Raw genomic sequence first — 26,955 nt, forward strand, 5'->3', positions numbered from 1 at the left:
AGATGTGAGGAAGTCATGAAAGTAAGTTAAGGAATGTTATGATATATGAAACAATGATTTTTAATTTTTCTTTTTAAATTTTTTTTTGTTTTTTTGTGTTTGTGTGTTTTTCTGTTTTTGTAAACCTTTTTGTAAAATTCAATAAATATTATTATAAAAAAAAAACAGTACTTCTGTCTTGTCAGGATTCAATCTCAATCTGTTAGGTGCCATCCATCCTCCAACCGCTTCCAGACACTCACACAGGACCGTCACCGCCTTCACTGGTTCTGATTTGAAAGAGAGGTATAGCTGGGTATCATCCGCATACTGATGAACACCCAGTCCAAACCCCCTGATGATCTCTCCCAGCGGCTGCATGTAGATGTTAAAAAGCATGGGGGAGAGGACAGAACCCTGAGGCACCCCACAAGTGAGAGCCATGGGGTCTGAACACTCATCCCCCACCACCACTTTCTGAACACGGCCCAGGAGGAAGGAGCGGAACCACTGTAGGACAGTGCCCCTAGCTCCCAGCCCCTCAAGACGGTCCAGAAGGATGTTATGGTCGATGGTATCAAACGCCACTGAGAGTCCCAGCAGAACTAGGAAACAGCTCTCACCTTTGTCCCTAGCCCGCCGGAGATCATCAACCAGTGCGACCAAGGCAGTTTCAGTCCTGTGATGAGGCCTGAATCCCGACTGGAAGGGATCCAAATGGTCTGCTTCTTCCAGGCGTGCCTGGAGTTGTTCAGCAACCACTCGCTCAATCACCTTGCCCAAGAATGGAAGATTTGAGACTGGGCGATAGTTGGCCATCGTGGCCACATATAAAGAGGGTTTTTTAAGAAGCGGTTTAATAACCGCCTCTTTCAGCGGGTCTGGGAAGGCTCCCTCACGGAGGGAAGCATTCACCACCCAGCCCTTCCCAGCTAGCTTTTATAAGCCAGGATGGGCAAGGATCAAGGAGACAGGTTGTTGGTTTCACTCATCCAAGCAGCCTGTCCACATCCTCGGAGGTAACAGATTGGAATTGATCCCACACAATTTGACTAGACAGGACTCTAGCACTCTCCCACCCCGGCCCTGCTCCCACGGTGGCGTCTACCTCTTCCCGAATCTGAGCGATTTTATCTGCAAAAAACTTAGCAAAATCATTGCAGGAGATCATGTGGCCTGTACTGGGCCCCGATGTAGCAGGTGGTTCCGCTAAATTTCGGACCACCTGAAAAAGTCTCCTTTTTCAGAAGGAGAATAACTTTCCCCAAACACTTTCTCCACACTATGCATGATCATGTCCCCACCTTGCTCACATTCTAGACAAAAAAGCCTAGAACCTAAGCTTTTCTCATAAAGACAGTTGACCCATTCCCTTAATCCTTCTGGATGCCCCTTTCTGTACTTTTTCCAGCTCTACTGTATCTTTCTTAGAGTTCAGGTGACAAGAGGTGTACACAGTATTCCAAGTGTGTTTGCAACATAGAGTTGTAGAAAGGCATTACAGTGGTACTTCTGGTTGTGAACGGGGTCCATTCCAGAGGCCTGTTCGCAACCTGAAAAGGTAAAAGGAGTTTCCGTGCACTGCTCTGGTTTGCCAGAAGCGGCTTAGTCCTGCTGGCCACATGACCCAGAAGCTGTCTGTGGACAAACGCCGGCTTCCTCGGCTAATAAAGTGAGATGAGCCCCACAACCCCAGAGTCGTCCGCGACTGGACCTAACAGTCAGGTTTACCTTTACCTTACCATTTTATTGTCTGCTCACCAAGTTTGGAGAGATCATTTTCAAACACCTTGCAATCCATTTTTTGTTTCTACCACCCTGAACAGTTTGGTGTCATCAGGACATTTGGCTACTTAATTGCTTCTTCCTAACTCTCGGCCATTTATGAACAAGTTAGAAAGCACAGATCCAATTATTAACTTAGTGCTTACATAGTATTTACACAATTGCCTTTCATGTGTAACTTCACCAAAAGCTATTCAAAAGTCCATGTACATGGTGCCTCCCACATCACCCCTATCCACATGCAAACTGACATTCTCAAACAATTCCAAAAAGGTTAGGTAGACAGGATTTACCTAACCAGATGCTCCGAACTGCATATGTGCTCCCACGTCACTTGAGGAGGTCATAAAATGCATCCCTTGTTGGGCTGGATACCTTGAGTTGCATGGGGGGGGGGTCTATTGTCTAGTCTCTGATACAGCATGGTATTATCCCCCCCCCACCTCAAATGCCCCAGGATGCAATGTTGGTTTGATAGTTTTCAATCTAATTGAATCAGGCAACAGCCAAGATGGAAATTCCTCTTTCTTACAGAGCCATTTTAAAATGGGAAACAAACCAGACAACGCAGATGGAGGGAGAAGGAGAGCAACATTTCTTCCCAGAAGTGTTCCCAGAAAACATGCTAAAAACTCCTTAGGATAGAGAAAGAGAAGACAGTTACAGGTTTCCAGTGCCATTGGGTCAGTGAAATACCTGCTGGCTGACAGAAAAGACAGATAGCACAGGCTTATAAAACTTGGAACTGTTTTGACTATTGGGATTAGAATAATCAGAGACCTTTTTTATGGTGAATGTACCAGTTATATATGAAAACTGGCAAGCTTTCTAAGGTCTTTATAAGGAATATGGTATGCAAAATGAGTTAGAGAACAGCCAAGGATCCCAGGATGGGAATAATTACAAGAGAGCCAGTAGTTTAAAGACAAGCAATTAGAAACTGGCATGCATCCAGCTTCCATAAAGTCGGGTTGTTGGTGGGGGCAGGCATTGCACAGCTGTATACTAAAATTTCAGTTAGCTTATCTTAAGGAGCAGCTTGTTTTGTGACAGTGTGTGATACTCTAAGCAGAACAAAAAAGAGAGACAGAGAAATCACGCTGGCTGTAATTAGAATTCCTACAGAAGATCTATATACTCTAGTTCAGGTCTAGAATTGCAATTCAACAGCATAATCTTCAAGGAATATTTCATTTGCATGCACCTTGATGTGCATATATTATACCTTGCCATAATATAGCCATCCTTAACTTGGGGGCATCCAGTTGTTTTGTATTACAATTTCCACCATCCTTGACGGTTGGCTATACTGGCTAGGGCTGATGGGAGTTGTAGTCCAACATCATCTGGAGGCTACCAGGTTGGGAAAGGCTGCTGCAGTGTATGAACAGGCAGGCACAGTTTTGTCTTAAAACACTTAGAATGCTTCACCTTTCCCCTCTGCATGCCCAGGTCAGTGCAACATGTGTTAGACAGAGCAGGTGGAATAATTACTGGCTTGTTTTTATCAAGAGAGGGCCGCAGGTGGAGCTGTGGTCTAAACCACTGAGACTTTTGGGCTCGCCGATCGGAAGTTTGGCGGTTTGAATCCCTGCGACAGGGTGAGTTCCCGTTGCTCGGTCCCAGCTCCTGCCAACCTAGCACGCCAAAAAAAGGTGCAAGTAGATAAATAGGTGCCACTGTGGCAGGAAGGTAAACAGCGTTTCTGCGCGCTGCTCTGGTTTCACCAGAAGCGGCTTAGTCACGCTGGCCACATGACCCGGAAAAACTGTCTGCAGACAAACGCCGGCTCCCTCGGCCAGTAAAGTGAGATGAGCGCTGCAAACCCAGAGTCGTTCACAACTGGACTTAACTGTCAGGGCTCCTTTTTTCAATCAAGAGGAAAGGGGAATACATTTATTACAACATATTCCCCATTAAGAGACAGCTAGTGATGCATAAGAATGGGGTTACTGGGCTTATGCATTTTCTTAAGTAGCCAGGAGAGCCAATTTGGGCCTTGGCTTATGCTGCTGCACATGCAACCCTGATGGGAACTAGTATGCAAATAGAGAACATATTTATAGAGAACATAAGAACAGCCACAGTGGAACTCACCAAAGGTCCATGCTGCCCAGCCTTGGGATGCCTTGGAGAAGCTCTCAAGCAAGGCATCAAAGCAATAGCTGTTTTGCGCTTGCATTCCAGCAACTGGTGTTTGGTGGCGTTTTCTCTGAACAAGACTGTTCTGTTTAGGTCCCATCACAGCTTATGGCTGATACAGGACATATCTTCTGTACATCTGCCTACTCCCTTTTTAAGAAGACCCTGCTGGGGTCTTCTTATCCAACATCCTGTCATCACAGTGGCCGTGAGAAACCTGCAAGCAGGACCCCAGCACAAGTGCCCATTTCCCTTTCCTGTGTTTTCTAGCAACTGGTATTCAGAAGCATTGGTGCTTCCAACTGTGGAGGTGAAGCATAGTCATCATGGCTAGAAGCCAGCGATATGCCTCTCCTCCATGAATTTGTCTAACCCTCTTTTGAAACCATCCAAGTTGATGGCCAGCACTGCCTCCTGGGAGAGTTGAATTCAACTATGGGCTGTGCGAAGAAGTACTTTGATCTGTCCTGAATCTCCCAGCATTTAGGTTTGTTGCATGTCCATGAGTTCTATACATTTCCTTCATGCTATGAATCATTCTATAAACATGTCATGTTACCTCTTACTAAACTAAGCTTATCTTAGTTTAGCTTAGTTTAGCTTAGTTTAGCTTAGCTTAGCTTAGCTAAACTAAGATAAGATAAGATAAAATAAGATAAGATAAGATAAGATAAACTAAACTAAACTAAACTAAACTAAACTAAACTAAACTAAACTAAACTAAACTAAACTAAACTAAACTAAACTAAACTAAACTTTAAAAAGCCCCAAACATTGCAATCTTTGCAATGGGCATTTTGGTTGTCCTTTCTTGAACTCCCTTTTAAAAAGCCATCTGAACTAGAGGTCTTCACCACTTCCTGTGTGCTGCTTAATTAAGCATTGTGTAAAGAAGTAATTCCTTTAAAGCCTGCTCTAGACAGGAAAATAATAATAATAATAATAATAATAATAATAATAATAATTTATACCCCACCCATCTGGCTGCGTTTCCCCAGCCACTCTGGGCGGCTCCCAACAGAATATTAAAAACATGATAAAACATCAAACATTAAAAGCTTCCTTAAACAAGGCTGCCTTCAGATGTCTTCTAAAAGTCAGGTAATTGTTTATTTCCTTGACAACTGATGGGAGGGTGTTTCACAGGGCGGGCGCCACAACTTAGAAGGCCCTCTGCCTGGTTCCCTGTAACCTCACATCTCGCAGTGAGGGAACTGCCAGAAGGCCCTCGGCGCTGGACCTCAGTGTCCGGGCTGAACAATGGGGGTGGAGACGCTCCTTCAGGTATACTTCAGGTATATATATATTTGTTGTTGTTGTAGTCATCAGTGTCTGCTGGTTGGTTCAGTGAGAGATACTGTCTTGCAGATCTGTGCCTCTGATCATTATCAATGGATGTGATTTGTAACGTAATACTGTTAGGCTTTTTTTTATTAATGGAATGTACTTTTGAACCTTTATGCTGCGGCGCTGAGAATTACACCCGCAAAACTCGGCATAGGATCGCTTGCTTTAATGCACACACTGTAGTTTGAAATAATTAGATGCATCCATCTATTCATGGACCCCTCGCTGGGCCTGCTTGTAAAAATATAGCTGCTCACTGCTTAGCATAATGGGCTTACAATGTCTTGTGAGCCCTCCAGACACTGATATGAATAATGTACAAGGATGGTGTTGCTTTGCAATGGGTATTAAAAACTTCAGTTGTCATTTTGGACTACTCTCTAAAACAGATGTGAGAGAGGCGGGGGGAGCGGGGGAGCTCAGGCTGAGTTTCACGCTATAGCATTGTTACAGCCGGAAAGCATATTATTTCTCTCCCTGATAAATAATAATTTATTTCAGGAGCAAATCTACCATATTGAGCTGATTACAGGGCTGTAGCTTTGCAGTTTTATTGACTGTGTCTGCATAAGCCAAGGTTAAGTATTACTGTGGAGATTATAATTAAAGCTTTCAAAGTCAACATAGCAAAGGAGGGTGGGAGGGAGATGAAGTCTAGGCAATTCTCTCCCCTCCCCCGACTCTTTGATAGGATTGTCATATTCTTTCTTTCTTTCCTTCCTTTTTTTCCTTTTGATTCTGTGAACAGCATGTCGCTCTGTTGTTGTTTAAATTGTCTCTTAAGTACTTGATGTGAAATGGAAAACAAGTTGCAAGGACAAGCTCAGGCCCGCTTAAACAAGATTTCAGCCGGCCTCATGGGAGGGCCTTTTGGGGGGCAAATTGTGTGCGTTTCGTCGTATTCTACTTGTTATGTTCCGCTTAACTTGGATGGATGAAACTGGAGGCAGCGGTCCTCAAATGAAACTGGTTTGGTTTTAAACACATCTTGCTGTAAACCAGATTAGCCTTCTCTGAGTTCTGCATCCAGGGCTGGCTGGAACCAGTTCTCTGTGGTAGCATTAAGTGTGTTTCTTCTTAATGGGTAGCTTACTTTCCAAATGCTTCTGCATACTAAATTACAGTCATACCTCATGTTATGGATGCTTCAGGTTACGTGTTTTCGGGTTATGGACTGTGGGAAACCCAGAAGTACCAGAACGGGTTATGTCCGGGTTTTGCCACTCACACATGCGCAGAAGCGATAAATTGCTTCATTGTTGTTATAATCTGAGTTCTGGGTGATCTATAGAGTGCTCAGCATTCCTCTCCTGACACATTTTTGGTGGTGTCACTCCACTTCAAAATTATTATTATTATTACTATTACAGGTAGGTAGCCGTGTTGGTCTGCTGTAGTCGGAACAAAATAAAAAAAATTCCTTCCAGTAGCACCTTAGAGACCAACTAAGTTTCTTATTGGTATGAGCTTTCGTGTGCATCTGAAGAAGTGTGCATGCACACAAAAGCTCATACCTATTATTATTATTATTATTATTATTATTATTATTATTATTGATTTATCAAATTTATATACCGCCCTTCATCCAAGGATCACAGTGACATTTCTTTCTTCTTTGGCGATCGCTCATAGGCAAGTAAGATTGTCTTCCATAAACACGGTTTTAACAGTGGGTCTGTAAGTGACTGTGGTGGCCAATTCTGGATCCACAGGTCCTTCCATAGTGACATTTACAGATATTCTGAGAAGGCTGAGTGGTGAGGTCAGAGGAAATGGCCCATCCTGATTCCCTCCCACAGCCAGAGGGAGGATGCAGGTTTATCATCAGCAGAGATTAAACTGTGTTTTGTAGGAGACTTGAAGAGTAAGACGTAGATGATTTGAGGGCTTGTATTCAGTTGCATCCTGCCTCTGAACATGGATGTTCAGCTGGACACAATAGTCATTGATAGATCTGACCTCCGGGCATGCTGTGTATCTGATTTAAATGAATAATTACAATTGAACAACACACAAAGAGAAGCACAATGGAAGACTCATGAGCAAGGATATGCAATTGAAAGTGTCTCAAATACAATAAGAGTACAGCTTTCTGTGGAGTTACACCATGAGTAGTACTAGTAGTTAAGAAAACCGGTCCTAAGCTTTTGGCATGCAGCCACACCCTCATACTGCAACTATTTCCCTTATTAACTAAAGATCCAGCTTATTTCTAGATGGCTCCCATCTCATATTCATTTAAATTGCATCAGTATTCATTACCAGTGATCTGATCTAAGCAACTTACCCACTTTTTCTCATGGTGGAGCCCTGCCAGAGCAGCTGTTGAGCAAGATATTTGATTGGATATTTAAAATGCATAGTTGGTTTAGCCTTCTTCTCTGCCCTCTCAAAGAGCAGCGACTTAGGTTGTGGGGTAAGGGGAAGGATGTGTGTAGAAAGCAACTAAATTTTTCATTAGTTTCTCTCAATGCCATATGAAGGTGGAGCTGGTGAGGTTTAGACATTGATCTTGCACACACACACACACACACACACACAAAAAAATAGGTGTGTATTTAGCTTTAAATAGGAGGTTAATCCTATCAAAGTCAATTGGATTTTTATGTACTTAAAGATAAGCACACATGTACTTGTAAAAAAAGTGGGACTGTGGTTTTATAGTTCTGAAATGCATACTGACAAGTCAATTTGTCTAGTGGTTCTGAAACTGATTTTTAACTGTGACCACAGGTAAGATGACAGAATGCTCGTGCTAATTGCTGGCATGGCCATAGCACAGTCATCATACAAGCCAAGGGAGAAAACTGTCATCTCCTGGTTCCATCAAAAGTCTCTGGTGACTGTTTGATTGTCCATTGGGCAGATCATGGTTAAAGTGTTTGTTCTGATAGCCATAGGTTCAAGTTGCCACCTTCCATCCTCATTTCCTAAGCAGGTACAGAAAACAACCTTTCTCAGCAATGCATCCTTACTGCCCACTGTTGTATAGCTTAAAAAAAGAATTCCCAGTATTTGACATTAGCCTACCTTTCTTCAACTGAACCCCTTCCCATCCCCTTATGTCTCCTAAGTGGTAAGAGAAATAATTGATCTCAGTCTCCTTTATAATGCATAGTTCACATGTTCTCACTGCCGGTCTTTCGGGGGCTGGGTTCACAGTACATTGAGGGATCCAATTGCCTCAACATTTGAGCTCATAAATTCAACAAAAGCTCTTCTATAAATCATTAGCTTGAGAACTTTCTATCTAGTGTACTCATTGACCTGCACTTTCAAAGGAGGAGGGGGGAAGGGGGTGGTGTGGTGTGGTGGGGGGCAATGAGGAGAATTTTCAGTGCTGTTCAGAAATGAATATGTTGCTCTGCAAAAGCGAAGGAAATATAATTCCATTGATATGTGAGGGCTGTGCAGAGTAGCTTGATATACTTCAATAAGGGCATTCTACATCTTCATTTATCATCATTTATAGGCAGTGCTACCAAAATAATGTATCTACCTTTATCAAGTTCAGTCGAGGTATTTGCCTTCATGCTTCTGCACTCATGGAAATTAAAATGTTGGCTCACTTTGATATTTTGAGTGTGTGAGAGCATTTTTCTTCATATAAGCTTAATTGACAAAAACGTGGGCATATTTAAAAGACGAAATCTAAAGTAACTGTTGTCAGGACTAATTGGTGGAAATTTTCAATACAAAGGCGACACTGCGGATATGTAAAATAGGAGAGGCAGAGTTGTGCCTATGATGCACTTTGTACTACTCAGCTCATTGGAGGAAATGCATAAATAAATGAAGTAAAGGAAGAAAAATTAGTTTTTAAAAGATGACAAGAAAAAGAACGGAAAGGCAAGGGAAGTTTGTGGTGGGGCTTGGTGAGTGTCAAGGACCCTTGCTGTGGGCAGGACCACATTATGGATCTTCCAGGAACTAGAGTGGAGATGTCCCCCTTGAGTTATTTCATGACTTTAATTAAGGGGTCACTAACCTGTGGGTTAAACCACAGAGCCTAGGACTTGCCGATCAGAAGGTTGGCAGTTTGAATCCCTGCCATGGAGTGAGCTCCTGTTGCTCGATCCCTGCTCCTGCCAACCTAGCAATTCGAAAGCACATCAAAGTGCAAGTAGATAAATAGGTACCGCTCCGGTGGGAAGGTAAACGGCATTTCCGTGCACTGCTCTGGTTCGCCAGAAGCGGCTTAGTCATGCTGGCCACATGACCCGGAAGCTGTACGCCGGCTCCCTCAGCCAATAAAGCGAGATGAGCGCCTCATGACTTGACCTAATGGTCAGGGGTCCCTTTACCTTACTAACCTGCGACCCTCTAGAACTTCCATCATCCCCACCAGCATGATCAGGAATTATGGATGTTGTAGTCTAGTAACTGTCTGCGGACAAACGTCGGTTCCCTCAGCCAGTAAAGCGAGATGAGCACCGCAACCTGAGTTGTTCGTGACTGGACTTAACTGTCAGGGGTCCTTTACCTTTTAGTCTAGTAACATCTGGAGTTCCACAGGCTTCAGACCCCTGCTTTAAGCCCCCACCCATCAATTTCCACCATTCCTGCATTATGCATTGTCCACCCGAATTGCCTTTCAGTCACTGGATCTCAGCTTGCCTTTCTGACTAGCCCATCGGCCTTGTGGAAATTGCCTCACTGAAAAGGCCTGGCCCTGTGATGATGTAGGTACTTATCTCCTCCAAGAGATTCTGATCCCTCAAGGGATCACGTGACTCCCCTACAGCGTGCAGTTGTGACAAATTCATTATCATCTCAAAGACTCACCAGACATGCCAGGAAGTTAATTTTAGGGGAAGTCTAGACAGAGATTAGAAACTGTATGAAGTACAGTCTGCTTTGAAGTTATGCTCATTCCATTCAGTGACCATGTAAAAGCGTAACCAAGAAAACGTCCACACACCTGGTGAGAGTTGTCTAGTATGGGGAGTTTGCTGGGCTTCAAGTTTATTTCAAGCAGGTGCATTTCCTAACAAAAAGAAACAGTGGTACATCATTAGATGTCCACATTCTGTTTCTCCAAATATTTGAATGTGATATGGTCTTTCTCGGTGACTTTTCTCACTACCTCATGCTTTAGACTAATATGATTAGAATGGCACTGTATTTCTATTCAATCTTTTTAATATTTCTTGTCCCCCAATTTAGCAATTAAATCAGTACCAAGCATCTTAGCTGACTTGATATTTGTGGGGGGAGATCTGAATTTGATCTTGGGCTTCGCTGTAGAGAGGCAAGGGAAAGTTGAGTGTAGGTCTTTTAAGAAGGCGGATTTAAAAAAGCTTAAGGAGCTGCTGGGTGAGATCCCATGGTCAGAAGTACTCGGCGAGAACGGAGTTCAAGATGGATGAGAATTTCTTAAAGGTGGAATATTGGAGGCACAAATGCAGACAACTCCAACAAGAAAGAAAAGTGGGAGGCTTGTAGAAAAACACACACGGTGTGGCTGTATAAGGAGCTTACAGATGAGCTCAGATTTTTAAAGGGTGTGTAAAAGAAATGGAAGAAATGGGAAATCATAAAGGAGGAGTATACAAGAGTAGCCAACACTTGCAGGGAGAAGGTCAGGTGGGCTAAAGCTCAGAATGAGATCAGGCTTGCAAGAAAGGTTAAAAAGAATAATAAAAAAGGTTTCTTTAGCTATATTCAAAGCAAGAGGAAGAACAAGCAAACAGTGGGCTCTCTGCAAGGAGAAGATTGAGAAATGCTATTGTGTGAAGGCGGACTGCTCAACTACTTTGCCTCTTTCTTCATCCAAAAGGAAAACGATGCACAACCTGGTGATAACAGAATGAAGGATGCAAGGAGGGAGCTGCAGCCTAAGATAGGAAAAGAGGCAGTAAGGAAACACCCAGCTACTTTAAGTGAATTCAGATTTCCAGGGCTTGATGAGCAGCACCCAAGGGCACTAAAGGAGTTGTGGATGCTCAGAGCTTCTGTATATAATCTTTGTGAATCTTGGGAGGGAGGGGACCCTGATTTTTAAATGTTATTTTCTGGGAGGGGGAGGAGCTAGGGAGGAACATCCCCCCCACACTCTGCATTAATTACAAACCTCCCCTCCCTGCATGCTGTGATCCTGATAACAATGCTCAACCTCCATGCCTGTAATTTAATTAATGTAAGAGAGAGAAAAAAACAGGCATAGCTGCACACATTACTCATTAAGCATGATGATACAGTGTCAGTGCAGGCATCTCCCATGTCCATACATTAAACATGCCACATAGTAGTGAGATCCTTGGCCGATCCTGCATGGAACATGTACTGGAAGCTGGATCCTGGTAGAGCTTGGTGCCTGAAATCCTGGAGAGCCACTGCCAGTCAGTGCAGACAACACTGAGTTAGATGGACCAATGGTCTGATTCAGCATAAGTTGGCTTCCTGTGTTAATACCTTGGATCCTTCAACTGGGGGACTGGAGCTAGGACCTTCAGCATGCAAAGCATATGTTCTGCCCCTGATGTCTGGGTCTTCTTCTCATACAATATTTTGAGGTACAGTAGTACCTCAGGTAAAGTACTTAATTCGTTCCGGAGGTCCGTACTTAACCTGAAACTGTTCTTAACCTGAAGCACCACTTTAGCCAATGGGGCCTCCTCCCGCTGCTGCGCCACCAGAGCATGATTTCTGTTCTCATCCTGAAGCAAAGTTCTTAACCTGAAGCACTATTTCTGGGTTAGCAGAGTCTGTAACCTGAAGCGTATGTCACCTGAGGTACCACTGTAACTAGTTTCTCAGTTTTAAATAAGCAGGAACCATTTTCATTCATGCAGATCTGCCGCTACAATGCCTGCAGACTGGTGAGGCGAAAGGCAGGGGATAATAGAGTGGCAGGTTTAACTGACAACAACAAAAGGTAAGGCTGCGTACTGCCTCTCAGGAAATGCTAGTAAATGGGGTTTGAGAAGGAGGAGGGGTCAACTTGATTGATAGAGAAGAAGAGGTACTTAAAAGGGACGTGCTCCCCACCCCCCCAGCTCTTGCAAATTCTTCCGCCGCATCTCCTGGAACCTTTAAAACTTTGTTCAAATGAAATTAAGTTGGATCTTCAATTCTGCTTGCCTGCACAAGAACTTGCTCTGCACTGTGGTCAGAGTGATAAGTAGTGATGCTTCTCATTATCCCTTTCCCCCTCTCTCCTGCAGAAGTAACATTGATTAAGACTAGACATTACATTTAGGATATGCACACAGAAATTGCTTTTTTCATGTCCCTCTGGAAGCCTGCGGGCAAAAAAAGGAGCATTTTGTATTTCTCAACTTGATTACCTTTCTGCAGTCTGTGTCAGATAAACTGCCGTCGGAAACCTACTATGTTGTAAAAATGAACAGGGACAATTTTTTTTTAAAGTGATACAAATTAAAGCAAACAAACAACATAGGCCATCTACAAATAAGAAAATGCCATCTGAACCAGGGATCTACATTGCAGCTGAGCATTGTTGATGGCTAACAGCTCATTTTTATTGTGGCTTATGACCACGATTTCCCCATTTCCATTTGTAGTTCTCCATTCTGCTTGCCTGTCCTTTTTCGTTCTAGGTTTATGTCGTCTTCTGCAGCGCCGCCTTTTCAATTTCACTGAATTTCAGCTTTCTTCTCATGATTACAATTGTTTTCCAGCTTCTTCAGCAGGAGCAGGACCATCTTTCTTGCACTGCCTGCAGCAATGTAGAATTGTGCTGAGAATTATCCAGTTCCAATTTTCAAGTGTGTGTGTGTACAAGTTCACATCTCAATCTTTGCCGAAGACAAATTGGCCTACCGATTGTCTACTACATTGAGGGCAGCATACATATTCTAGGGCTGCCATATGCCTGGATTTTCCTGGACATTACCGGGATTTCAAAGGCAGAATTCACACCCCGGGGGAATTTCTGAAAGGCAGTGCTTTGTCCTGGATCTTAGGCAAGACAAACAATTTTCAGTGTGTCCTGGTTTTTTACATTTGAAACATGGCAACCCTAACATATTCTGTGTTTCCATCTCAGCAGTTGCAGCCTATGTGCAGGCTTCTGACTCAACCAGCTAACAAGGCCTAATTCAATGCCCACTATATGCAATTTTACATATATGTGTGGTACCTGGGAATGTAACCCCTGCGTAAGTAGGGAGACATCTGTACGAAGAAAGTAGAAATTTGTAAAAATGATATAATCAGAATAAAATGTTCATTGGAATTTTTAAAAAGTCTTCAGTAGACCTTAGAGATTCAGAAACGGCCATTTTTATTTATTTATTTATTTTGAATTTACACACACCTTCCCCTAGTATATGCTGGAGAACTGCATTGCAAAATTCAGAGACGTGCAAATTTCCAGCTGTCCCCCCCCCCCCGGAAGTGTAAATTAGATAGGTCCATCTTTAAATGCAAACTGAAGCAATTTTCTCCTCTGTCCCCATTCCTTGTTATTGTTTAGTCGATTAGTCGTGTCCGACTCTTTGTGACCCCATGGACCAGAGCACGCCAGGCACTTCCATTGCCTCCCGTAGCTTGGTCAAACTCATGTTGGTAGCTTCAAAAACACTGTCCAACCATCTAATCCTCTGTTGTCCCCTTTGTGCCCTCAATCTTTCCCAACATCAGGGTCTTTTCTAGGGAATCTTCTCTTCTCATGAGGTGGCCAAAGTATTGGAGCCTCAGCTTCACAATCTGTCCTTCCAGTGAGCACTCAGGGCTGATTTCCTTAAGAATGGAGAGGTTTGATCTTCTTGCAGTCCATGGGACTCTCAAAAGTCTCCTCCAGCACCATAATTCAAAAGCATCAATTCTTCGGTGATCAGCTTTCTTTATGGTCCAGCTCTCACTTGTTAAACAGATGCACATACTTTGCTTAAATATCACAAACTACACATCATTCAGATTTCCTATTTATATTACTTCTGTGCAGGGAATTTCCTTTTGTTTGATGTGCTCCCGAGTCAGGGGCATCTCTACCAATGGGATACTCAGGACTGCAGTGTCATTTATAAATTCTGTACATTGAAAACGACATTGGTTTCTCAAAGGAGGATACTGGCATATTAAGTTCAGAAACCCCCCTTTTTTTCTTTTTCTTTTGGCAGGTAGCTACTGAGTAAATAGCAGCTAGCTACCTTTCCTCATTGCCAATCACTTTTCAAATAACATTTCATATTCTGTGTGGCGCTCTTAGTCCATCTGACTGCTCCCACTGGCTTGTGGAAAACTGCCTTTCACCCACTGTGTTAAATCAGCTGTCTCCTGGGGTTACTTCTAAGGTGTTGATTCAGAGCAGCGTGAGCAGCCGGCCTGGACGGAGCTTTTACAAAAGCAGAAATATCTTATCCTGGTGCCCAGGTAAGGTCAACACAGGCCACCTTTGATGCTAAAGAAGTAGCTCACTTTAGATTAAACAAAAGGAAGCACTTGGCTCTTTACTGCTGGAGGCAACAAAGATAAGTAGCTGTGAACCAGAGGGTGCTGGATGGCACACAGGAATTCAGTGCCTAGCTTAAAACATACCCTCCAACATTTCTCAGATGAAAATAGGGGCGTCCTATTCCATTCCCTCTGACATTTCTCCAATTGAAATAGGGAAAAGCGGGATATTCCGGGATAAAATCAGAAATCAGAACGGCTTCTCCAAATCCAGGAATGTCCCTGGAAAATAGGGACACTTGGAGGGTTTGCTTAAAATTTCAGGCCTTGTTATTTTGTGTGCATCTGCTGTTGGTACAAAAGAAACTGAGAAGCAGTTACCATTCATGAACACACCCACCTCTACTTTTACATCCACAAAGGTACGGCTGTGCTACTGTTGTGCTTTGGCCTTCCTTAAAAGTAAAAAAAAATAGTTCCAAAGAGTTATTACCATTGCTATTATTATGATTATTATGATTAATTTCAAGATTCGCTTCCCGTTTTCTTGCCAGAGCCAGGGATTTGCAGGGTAATTGCAGCAAGGAGGAGAACCACAACAAAAAGGCCGAACCCCTCCCCGAGGCAAGCAGTTTAAGCAACAAAAGACAAGCACCTCGCCCTTTGGTGTACAGCTCTTAGCCTTTGCAGCTGTCTTTCTCTCATCCCTCACTCACGTCCCCTTCTCTCCCTTCAGGGAGCAACTTTTGACCTTTTTAACTGCGCCATGATTGGCCTTTTCTTCTAGGCTTCCCTGGCCTCCTCCAGGGCTATTAGCCTTTAGAATGGTGCTACTCGGGGAGCACAGAACGGAAAGGTGCCAGAGCAGGGAACAAACAGGAAGGCAGCCCTTCCAACTCTTTTCAGCTACCCAGCTCACTTGCACAAAGATAAAGGGGAACAGGGAAAGAGAGAATTTTCTGCACAAATAAAAGTCCGCGAAAAAAGGTGGTCTGTCGCAAAGCCCTTAGCTTTGTGCTATCCAGAGAAAGGAGGTTTTCAGTCTAACCAGTGGCGCCAACTTGGGCCCCCAATTGTGGGTGCTCAGCGGCACACGCGCAACATGACATCATGATGCTACATTGTGTGCATGCGCGCGCGTGCACACACATGCTGCTTGGTCTCTGCCTGCCACCACCACCCGCTGCCTTGCGTTTTCTGGTGCTGCGGCAGCAGCAACTGGGCCAGGGCCTCTGTCTCCCCCTCATGGCCTCTATTGGGGCCTGCTGCGGCCGCAGACATGCTCAGGCACCCACAGTGGAAATTTTGTGGGTGCTGAGGCACCCAGGACCCCCCCCAGAGGTGGCAGCTGTGATTCTAACCACTGGGATTGAAAGTCGTAGTTATATTATAGACCAAAACTTAAAAGAACAGACAAGGGCCTGGTCTGCACATCATGCTAAGCCAAACCATAGTTTGGTGTGAACACAGTAGCACACAGGCTCTGGGATCATGGCCACTTTGCTCCTCCCTGGTTGTTTTGGCACATCGCAGAGCTAAGCCATAAGAGTATCTTTCGAACCCTGGTTCATGGTTTCCTTCTCCCAGACAAACCATGAGCCATAAACTCTGGGGCAAAGCCCTCCCATCAATGCCCGTCCTAAGACACAGTGCCATCAACAGGGTCTTTCAAGAGGGCTTTCGAGGTAAAGAATGATAGCTGCTGAGTTCTACTGCTGCCATCTCCAAACATAGAAACATAAGATCTGCCTTGTACTGAGTTAGGCCTTTGGTCCATCTGGCTCATTATTATCCACACTGACCAGCAGTAACTTTGCAGAAGAAAGTCTGCTTACAAGTAAGGAGGGCTGGGTGATCAGCTGGTTGGGGAAGAGAGAGGGTGGGGCTTGGGAAGACAGTTGCACCAGCTCTCCACCACAGACTGAAGCGTCCTCTTCCCTTGCTTGCCTGTGTGTCGTGACCTGCCCTGACACCCCCAGTTGTTGAAGAGGAGATACGTTTGGGTGTACGGACTTGTGAGGGAAAGCACCTTCTTGCATCCCACAGAGAGAAGGGTTTTTTTTAATATGATTTTTATTAACAAACCAATCAAGTCACATTAATTCCAAATTACAAAGCCAATTTTTTAAAAAATTTTGTTGGGGGTACCCATGCTTCGAGCTCAGAAAGGGATCCAAACATCTCTCTTGCTGCTGCTTTAATGTTACAGTTCTGTCCAAATAATATTCACAGTTCTATCCAATCTTCTCTTTATTGTTTTCCTCATTTTCTTGTTGTTGTCATATATTCCTTTCTTTGTGACCTCTGATAGTCTCCACAAGTGGGTTGAAAACAGACGTTGTTTATCCTGTGTGGATTTTCCGTTCCTCCAAGAGCCATATTTCAGACAGACAGACGCCATTTCCACACTTCTGAATGATACATTCTTAAAGTCTGCCCATTAAATCCTCGCAGGTCTGACAGTCTCTCCTCAATGTTATGGGGTTCTGCCAGGTCGAACTCACATTCCAATTACCATGGTCTCCTCCCCCTCGATCGTAAATTCAGTAGCCAGGCCTACTAAACAAGTCTCTTTTTATGACTGCGCCATTCCAAAGGCTCTTCATTCCTTCCCCGATGTTTCACAAACCATGTCTTTGATTAGTAATTCATTTCCACACAGTTCTTAATCATCCCGCTTATAATCAGTAATTGCAATGGTTCTTTTTGGGGGGAGGGTTGTTGGGTAATCACATAAGATAAAAGAAAAAAAAGAGTTCCCCCCCATTCCGTCCCATTCCGACATACCGACCCTTTGATGTATCTTCTTCTTGTTATGTTTTCCTGTTAAATCCAACCGATTGCTCCACTTCACAGAGGTCACTTCAATTAGCAGTCTTAACTCCCGTTCTTCGCTTGAAATATGTGCATTTGCTTCTCTCTAATTATTTTGAGCTCCTGCAACTAGGCTGCGCGATCAGAGACAGCGTCAGGGAGAGCCGTCTCCCATGAGGGCTGTGTGCCTAGTGCCCTCACCCCCTTCTTTCGAATCCAGGGGTGATTTATGGCAACCGCAGGCAAGGCAGTGTTCCCCATTCGCTTGGGGTAACAAGGGAGGCTGCATACTCCCATATCAGCCTCTTAATTACCTCATGTGAGCCGGAGAGATGGAATTGTCGGCCATCTTCCAATGCGCCCCTAGCGGCCCCCCCCCCACAGAGAGAAGATTTAGCGACATGTGCAAGTTTCTACCTGTGTTAGGCCAGACAATTCTGTGCACAGGACTCATTTTGTGTGCAAAGCACCGTTCCTCTTTGTTTCCCATCATCAAAGTTCACGTTTGTCAGTGCAAAATAAGGCCAGAGGGATACCGTAGTTTTTTGTATTGTGAAATTGCTTTAAGATGCTTTGTAGGAAGCAATTCATAAATGAAATAACAGTAACAGTAACAGTAACAACAACAACAACAACAACAATATTTTATGCTCTGTTATGGTCACATAAGGCGGGGGAGTAATCAATGCAGGGTGGCTGATACACACACACACACACACACACACATTCTTGAATTGATTTCTCAAGTTCCTACCTATAATTTACACGGTTTTGTTTTATTTATTTCATTTATTATGCTTGTATTATACTTTTAACTTGTGATTGCAAGCCTCCTTGAGGGGTTCTACCCGAGGTTCAAAAAGTGGAATAAGGATGATTTAAAAACAGAACAGAACAAGACAAATGACAGCTTAGGTGCTTCCCTGTGCTCATTCAGTTAACACTGAGGATTGTCAGCAATGCGTTCCTAAAACGTAGCCCTTTTCATTAGAAACATATCAGTACAGTATTCCATTTCATCTTCCTTTTATAATAATGTTAACCCTTTTGCTAAAAGCAGTGGGTGCTGCTCAGCACATGAGAGATGTTGGCATTGATGGATGTGTCTGTTTTCAGTGGTGCAACAGTGACCTAAAAATTGCCATATGTCGGTTTCCAATTAATGAAGTGTGCAGCCACAATACACACTTCATGCAGTACCAGAAGCGTAATGTTTTGTTTATTTGTTAATTGAACTGACTGAAGATGCAATAAAGCAGATTGGCTTGGTTTGAAGAAAAAAAATCAGGAAATTAAAGTAAGCATCTTACTGAGGCAGGCAACCTAGCAGCACTAGATCTCCATTTATATTCACCATCCTCCCTGGCGGATCCCAATACTTGGCCAGAGATCATGCCTGCTTTTCCAACAAGAGTCTTATAGCACTGTAAAGACCAGCACATTTTATTATGGCATGTGTTTCAACAGACTAGAGTCCACGAGTTTAATATCTAAAGAAGAATTCTACGCTCTCACAATATTAATTCTAAAATCTGAAAGTGGACTCTGATCTTTCAGCCACAAGATTGCTGTTGAAAAATTTATTTCTAGTGGAAAACAAAGTTGATCTCTAGATTAGAGAGGTTTCAGAGACATTTACTTTATCTCTGACCCAATGAATGAAACTCTGGCTCAGATTTTAATCTAAGATATAGAGTAATCTCATTCCTTGCCCTCTCTTACCTGGTGGAAATTTTAGCTTTGTGGGGAGTAGGGTAACAACTGGAACTACAACATGTATGTAAAGTGTGTCTGCTTGTTGACCATCCATTCCCCAGTCCACTACAGCTTTATGGCCCTTCATCTTTGGTCTTCTTCATCTGGGAAACGGACCTGTCCACATAGCTGTTCGGGTTTGGTTGCATAATGACATCAGTGAGAACAAGCAAAGCAAACTGCTTCCTGAACTATATCACTCTGAGCCAATCAAGGATTCTTCAGGGAACACAAGGACATCACAATGCCACGCAGCCCATAAGGGCATTTCAAAGTGAGGGCAATCCTTAACGCTTCCACATTACAGCTTATCATGTTGCTTGTCTGAAATTGCTGCTGTGAAGTTCCTCCTGATATTGAACTTTACTGTATTTCCCAGTATTTTAAAACAATTCCTTCTTGCGCAGTCCTTTTTCCTGCTTGCCATTTCTTTCATGCAACAGTTTGTGATGTTCTCAGAGGCACCTGGCTAGCCAGGTTTGGATAGAGGAGGCTGGACAAAATAACCTTTTGCCTCACTTGGCTGTTAGCTTGTTCGCCCTTCTTTTCATTCCTTTCTTTTATCTTGCAGTTTCTGGGAGATTCCATGTCCGCATTTGTGTCCTGTCCACCTGAAAACAGAATAGTTTTAGCCAACCAGGAAGGAATCATGTTCGTATTTGTATCGTTGCTTGACTCTGCCTTTGTAGCTTTTAGATTGCTGATGAAATCATTCAAATCACAATTAATTGCCCCTCAGCAAAAGCACAGAAATTTGCTAAAGGACCATCAGTTAAAAAATCTTAAAGCACATTAAACCATATGGTAATTCCAAGAGAGAGGGAGAGGGGGGAGGAAATACTATTATGGGATTCTGTAAAGGCTGGCAATGCTTTGAAATGAAAACTCTGTATGTTTTGCCTCTTTTATTTATGCAGCAGAAGACAGTTTGAAGTTCTGCTAGGGCTGGAACATGGTAGTGAATATTTCAGCTCTCTTTCTGCAATTGATTTTGTGAGTAATTTTCAAATATTAATAAACTTAGTTAATACACTTCATAAAATTTACAGCATATGTGCAGTATGCGGAGACTTGCTGACCTAATGGGGAAACAAATTCCGATCCCAACTTTTAAAGTAATGCAGTTCTTTTACTGCTCTCTGTTAGGTCTGGCAGCTTCTAGAGACTTTAATTCTTTCAGCGTTTTCTACCTCTGATAGTTCTCCAGTAACAGACATTAACATGATGGAAAATAGGACGAACTTTGTATAATTTATGGCACTGTAGTGAAGAAGAGTTTTTAGTTTGGAAAAAAAAAATTCATATGAAGGATAATGCTTCCTCTACCCACCCCAGCAGCTTGTCCTCATATTAGTGTCATGCCATTCTCTTTCAAACTATTAGCAAAATTCCAGCTTTAAGAGTTAAGAGTTCTTTCGTGACATCACATTTGCCCAGTGTCACCTTGGATCTCTCTGCTATGAAAAATCACCAGCATTTTGTGCAAATTTCTCCTAATACGCACATTCTTTGTGCAATTTTGCTTATTGTACACTTTTTTTGCTAAGCAATTTCCTCAGTTCATTTTTGTGTGTTATTTTCATGAATATATGCATTTTAATGCCTTTTACTCTGGTTGGTGCAATTTTGTATGCATTACTTGACTGGTGGTGGGCACTGAAAAATTCAGAAAATTGCAGATTTCAAAGTACGGCTCTGTTCCAGTTCATGTACTGTTTTGAACAGTGCAGATTGGGTAAGTTTGCCTTTAAATGCAAACAGAATCAAATTTCTCCCTCATCCCTAGTTAAGATAAATTAAACGTATTTTAGAAGGTAAATCCATTGATGTGAGTCCAGAGTTTCAGGGATATACAGTGGTACGTCGGGTTAAGTACTTAATTCATTCCGGAGGTCTGTTCTTAACCTGAAACTGTTCTTAGCCTAAAGCACCACTTTAGCTAATGGGGCCTCCTGCTGCCGCCATGCCGCCGGAGCACAATTTCTGTTCTCATCCTGAAGCAAATTTCTTAACCTGAAGCACTATTTCTGGGTTAGTGGAGTCTGTAACCTGAAGCATATGTAACCTGAAGCATATGTAACCCAAGGTACCACTGTACTACATAAATATAGGGCATTAAACAGCATGCTAGTACTAGTTGTACCTCTTAAAAAGACCCAGCAAGGAATTCCCCTGTCTTCCTATGGCCACATTGTGGGTGGGAAGGGGTTAACCTTTCCCACCTTTGTCACACATACCTCAGAAATCCCCTACCCTGATGCCTTGTCCACACCCTGAAATCTTCCTTTGCTGGAGCAGAGAAACACATGTTCACTTTCAGCACAGATAGGTAGATCAGGATTGACTGTGGGCAAAAAACCCAAATAAATGCAACAATGATGGTTTATCTTTGTTTTGTAAATGGTGTCTCTTGGCGGTTTCCTGCCCTATGGTACTGGATGCTTAGCCTACAATAGAGAGAGGAGCTGTTATCTATCGTGCTGGGATAGATAAGCAGCTAATCTTCCAGCAGCCAAAAACCAAAACCACACTGAAAATTTGTTTGTATTGGAATTACTTGAAGCTCAATTACAGCAATAAGTTGTTTTTCTCCCCCTCAGGTTTCAGCTCTGAACCAAGAGGTGCATTTATTCCACAGTGCAATGTCCATAGGGTACCATTAGTTCAGGTTAAGAGGGAACAAGGAAGACTTATTTGAGAAGATAAAATTGGATGTGACCTTGCAATTCCAAACAGGAGAGCTCTAAAATATTCAGGTAACTGGAAGTTTGGATAAACAAAAGAGAGGATTCCATACAGTGACAGAGATGAAGCATTTGGGGTGAAAATGGGCAATGGATGAAAGTCTGCCGGTTGGAGTTTGAATAATGGAAATTCCATGGTAGATCCTTCCGTTCAAAGCATTGATTTAGGGTTGATAAGCAAATAACCATTAAAGCAGCGTACAGTCATACCTTGGGATAAATACGCTTTAGGTTGAGTGCTTTTGAGTTGCCCTCTGAAGCGACCCGGAAGTAACAGAGTGCGTTACTTCCAGGTTTCGCCGCTCGCGCATGCACAGGCGGTCAAAATGACGTCACACACATGCGCGGCAGTGGCGAAAAGCGGCACGCACAGACGCGCTGTCGCATCTTACGTTCTGTTCAGGATGTGAACGGGGCTCCGGAATGGATCCCGTTCGCATCCCGAGGTGCCACTGCAGTTGGTTTACTTGCAGTTTGGTAGCCATGTTTTTTAAAAAAATTACATTGGAGTTTAGAGACTAGAGGTGTGGTGGTGGTGACGACGACAATGGCAACAACAACAACAACAACAACAACAACAACAACATTTCTGTCCTGCCTTTCAGGATACAAATCCTCCCTAGGCAATGTACAAATTCCAATGCATTTCTTTTTTTAAGCACACAATGGAAAAAATAAAACAAGTAGCAACAGTGATGGAGGAGGCATCCAGATAGGGACCATGGTTTCAACCAGGAGTGGGGAACCCACGACCTTTCAAATATTGTTGGAGATCAGCCCAACCAGCATGGCCGATGCTCACGGCTGATGAAAGTTGTAGTCCAACATGTGGAAGCACACCAGTCAGGCTGCATCTGGCTTCCCTGGGGTCAGTGCTGCCCCTTCCTCCTCAGCCATGGCTCCATTTCTAGTGCTTGCGCTGCTCAACTCACCTCCTCTTTTGTCTCATTGTGGCTCCCTCTTTGACTCTGTGTATTGCGGGTTGTTTTTTTGGCAACCTTTTGAATTTGTGTGGGGGTTTTTTAAAGAACTTTTATAATAAGAAACAAGCAATACTCCCAAAATAACATATCCAGCATACACACATCTAAATGGAATATCCATGTATCACAATGGTTGGTAACATCAAATCCTGAGTGCAGAAGAGTAGTTGTAGTTTTAAATTGCACCCCCCCCCCCATTTCTCTGACATTTAGGCCATCTTCAGGACTATCCTTAAAAAGCAGCTTCTTGCCACTTCTGACACCAAATTGTCAGAAATATCAGCGCCTGGAATGGAATTGTCAGCTAGACAGGATATCTTTTTCAAAAGCATTGCAATGCAGTGAGACCCAAGACCCCAAGTGAGGGAGTGGCCCACATCAAGTCTTTCAAACAGCAGTATTTAGACACTTTTCAAGCAAAGAGGAAGCAAAAGGGTAGTTATATCCACATATGGCAATGCCGCCTCCTTTTACCAGCTGTTACTGGTTTAATCACTGGTTTAGCCTTTTCCTTACCTTTCCCTCCCTACTGCTTCCCCCATAGTTATAGCTCCTGCTTTTCTCAAGGTTCTCTTACAAACACAACCTTCACATTCCCGACCTGGCCACAGTGATCCATGCGACGGTCACCTCCAGGCTTGACTACTGTAATTTGCTCTACGCGGGGCTGCCCTTGAAGCTGTCTCAGAAACTCCAGTGGGTGCAGAATGCTGCAGCGAGGCTCCTCATGGGGTCTTTGCCATGGGAGCATATTCACCCAGTGCTTTTCAAGCTGCACTGGCTCCCGGTGGAGTACAGGGTCACATTTAAGGTGCTGCTTTTGACCTTTAAAGCCCTTCACGGCCTAGGACCCTCGTACCTATGAGACCGCCTCTCCTGATATGCCCCACGCAGAGCCTCAAGGTCCATAAATAGCAAGACCCTAGTGGTCCTGGGTCCTAAGAAAGTTAGATTAGCTTCAACCAGAGCCAGGGCCTTTTCAACTCTGGCTCCGGCCTGGTGGAACGCTCTGCCTCATGAGACCAGGGCCCTGCAGGATCTGATTTTTTTCCACAGGGCCTGTAAGACAGAGTTGTTCCGCCTAGCCTTTGGCTTGGAGCCAGTTTGATTCCCTCCCCTCTTTCCTTTTCCCTTTTCCTTTCTCCTCCTGTGATGAGGCTGCATTTTAATATTTTAATGTTTCATTATTTTAATTGTTGTATTTTAATCTTGTTTTTAAGTTGTATTCATTCAACTTGTTTTTATTATTGCTTGTTAGCCGCCCTGAGCCCGGCCTTGGCTGGGGAGGGCGGGGTATAAAAAACATTATTATTATTATTATTATTATTATTAATAATAATAATAATATTATTATTATTCCAACCTTCACTTGCTCAGCCCTCCTCTCATGCACTTCAGCTTTTATCCTGTAATTTCTCTAACTGTATCTCCCAGCTCTGGACTGCTGTTATGAATCTGAATGAACTGCTTATGAGTCCCAAATCTATGTACATACCTGACTGGGACTTGTTTCTCATCATCTCCCCAATTAACAAAATGGGTGGGGGAATCACTCCAAGAGGTTGAAAACCAAATCTCTTGCCTCTGGGTTTCTTGGTCTTTTGAGTGCCTTAAGGTTACACGTTTGTTTCTCCATTATTGCCATGTCTCAAAGTTTGGTGTACCAGTTCTGGATAGTCATTCTAGAAGAATCCTCCCCCCCCCCCGCCAGTGCTCAGTGATAATCAAATGTGGTGCCACAAGCAAAAAAAACCTATTCCAGTCCTTAGAAGGTGCTTCTGCATTATCAAAAGAAAAACAAGGTGGCAGAAAAGGGGGCCTAGTTTTTGTATGTATGCTTGCTCTTTTCCACTGCAAATATGGTTGAGAAGGCTACAGTGAGGACTTTGGGGTGTCACCTGGTTGCAAAGTTTCTAACCGATGGAGGGAGAAAGGTTTCCAAGCAAAGGAAGGAGGCTAAATGCTTTGAGACTGTGGGAGGAGGATCCCCTGGTCTCTTTACTTTGCAGTGGTAGCAGCAGCAGACCACTCAGAGCCTGTCTTTTGGTCTCCAAAAGTCAAGGGGCAAAAGGGGCTTTTGTGTGTGAATGGACGGATGGTGTGTGTGTGAGGATGTATGTTTGAAACAGAGAACAAATAGATGAATCGGGTACAAGCTTGTATGTATGAGTGGGTGACTGGTGTGTGTGTTTGGAAAACGGACGGATGGATGGGTGATGAATGGTTGGGGTGCCTGAGTGTGTATGAGTGTATTTGAATTTGTGTGTGAGTGTGTGTGGATGGAGTATGAGTGAGTGGGAGGGTGTGGAATGATAACAATATTGGGAAAGAAAGAGTGGAATGTAGCTCTGGTCCTGCCCATCACAGATCTACTCCTCCAGACAGATTACGGCCAAAGGAATGTGACCATCATAAGATTCTCCACCATAATTGTGATTGACTCCCCACACTCTCTTCCCTCTCCCACTGCCATTTATTCAAAAAAATTATTATTATTTAATGAGCAAGGGCTAATGGTGTGATTAGTATTATGTCTGGTTTGACCCTACGTGGTGGAGAAATTTATGGGAATGTGTGGTACCTCCCCCAAAAAATTCACTGGTCCTATTGAAACTCTTGGAGTGCTTCTCCCTTCTCAAAATTTCCCAGACATTTTGGTATAAGCAAAATCCAGGAGCAAACCAAGCTGTGTGTACATGAGTCCTCCCTCTCTTGGCTCCAAGTAATGTTGCTGAATATTGAATTCCCCCTGCCCCCGTATCTCAAAATTCCTTAGATGTGTTTTACTTGAGGAGTTTAGCTTCAGGCTCAGGAGTAAATAAGGTAGTGGATACTAAGAGACATCAAACAATGCTGAAAAACTGTATATTAAAAAGCAATAGCCTGCCGCGAAAGAGACCCAAGTTCAAATGCAAACTTGTTTCAACAAGAAGGGAGAGGTCTGAGTAGATTGCAGAGGTGAGACCCACTCCTTCCCTCCCACTTCCCTACCGCTTTCCCTGAAGGTCTGAGAATTGAGTCCTTCAGGGAAAATTCTTGCCATCTAATTTATGTAATAGCCTCAGTATCAAGTACACTGAGCGGGGTTTCTTTCCTCCCTCCCTCCCTCCCTCCCTCCCTCCCCTCTAGTGTACTGAATTTGATCTCCCAGCTGGAAGAGAAAAGGCAGAGATGAAGGCAAACTAAGGGCATAAGAGGAGCCTGCTGGATTGGAGTCCAGCATCTTCTTGAACCACTACTTTCATTCACTGCCAGATCTCACAGGATAATCCCAAGCAGACGTAGGCAAACAGATTTGAGAGCCCCAGAATCGCTATACATGAGGCTCAATTTTCTCAACTGAAGAAGAAGAAGAAGAAGAAGAAGAAGAAGAAGAAGAAGAAAAAACAAATGAAAACTTGTTCCATCTGTAAACTTGTCAGGAATCTTAGGGCACAAAGGAAATGAAGAAAATAGCTTCCCTCAGTAACAACAAGAACAACAACAACAACAAATACATATTTTAGAGGGGCGTATGTGTAGATTTCTGCTTTGTTTTTCTGGGCGATGTTTAACAGAGACCTTGTGAAAGGAGACAAACATGTAAATGAAGTCAACTTTTCAGACCTCTGGGATCCTTCACAGCATGAGATACTCTTAACAGATAATTAGCTGGGGCCGTTAATCAAGTTTAACAGGTGTTGAGTAATGAACCGAGACAGGGCATCTGCTGTGACCGGCCTCTCTTTCTTCCTCTAATCTGGTTAGGGAAACCGAAAGCCAATTGGAGCTCAAACTGCTTTGAAATCTGAGCCAACATTGTATTTTCCTGATGCATCCATCACTCTTGTGATCATTGAAGGATGGTGACATTCACAACAGGAGTACATAAGGAACCTGCCCAAAGTGCTAATGAATACATATTCTGCAAGTCTTGAGCCTCATATACATAACCGGTTTTTGACAGTAAGCATAGTACCACGGCATACCGCTGGTGGTTTTTAAGTTCCTGACAAGGGGTATTTATGGGATTATGCGGCACAGTGTGGGTGCAAATGTCTCTGATG

At 43.4% G+C, this 26,955-nt stretch overlaps 2 protein-coding genes and 1 long non-coding RNA gene across 6 annotated transcripts in view; 2 read left to right on the forward strand and 1 right to left on the reverse strand.

Annotated features, from left to right (window-relative positions):
- FHIT (fragile histidine triad diadenosine triphosphatase) overlaps positions 1 to 26,955 on the forward strand; it is a 1,061,423-nt gene that overhangs the window by 463,939 nt on the left and 570,529 nt on the right. The window lies entirely within an intron of this gene.
- LOC307208816 (uncharacterized protein) overlaps positions 547 to 26,955 on the reverse strand; it is a 481,810-nt gene continuing 455,401 nt past the window's right edge. Inside the window, exon 2 of the mRNA XM_079963800.1 lies at positions 547 to 584. The gene's annotated coding sequence lies outside the window, so the exon portion shown is untranslated. The remainder of the gene's footprint in view (positions 585 to 26,955) is intronic.
- On the forward strand, positions 19,748 to 26,424 carry LOC307209205. The gene is made up of 4 exons (XR_013835419.1): positions 19,748 to 19,986; positions 20,100 to 20,175; positions 21,783 to 21,938; positions 26,165 to 26,424. It is a non-coding gene; the product is annotated as an uncharacterized lncRNA (long non-coding RNA).

Source organism: Podarcis cretensis, assembly GCF_951804945.1.
Source record: "Podarcis cretensis genome assembly, chromosome: 2".
Lineage (NCBI taxonomy): Eukaryota > Metazoa > Chordata > Lepidosauria > Squamata > Lacertidae > Podarcis > Podarcis cretensis.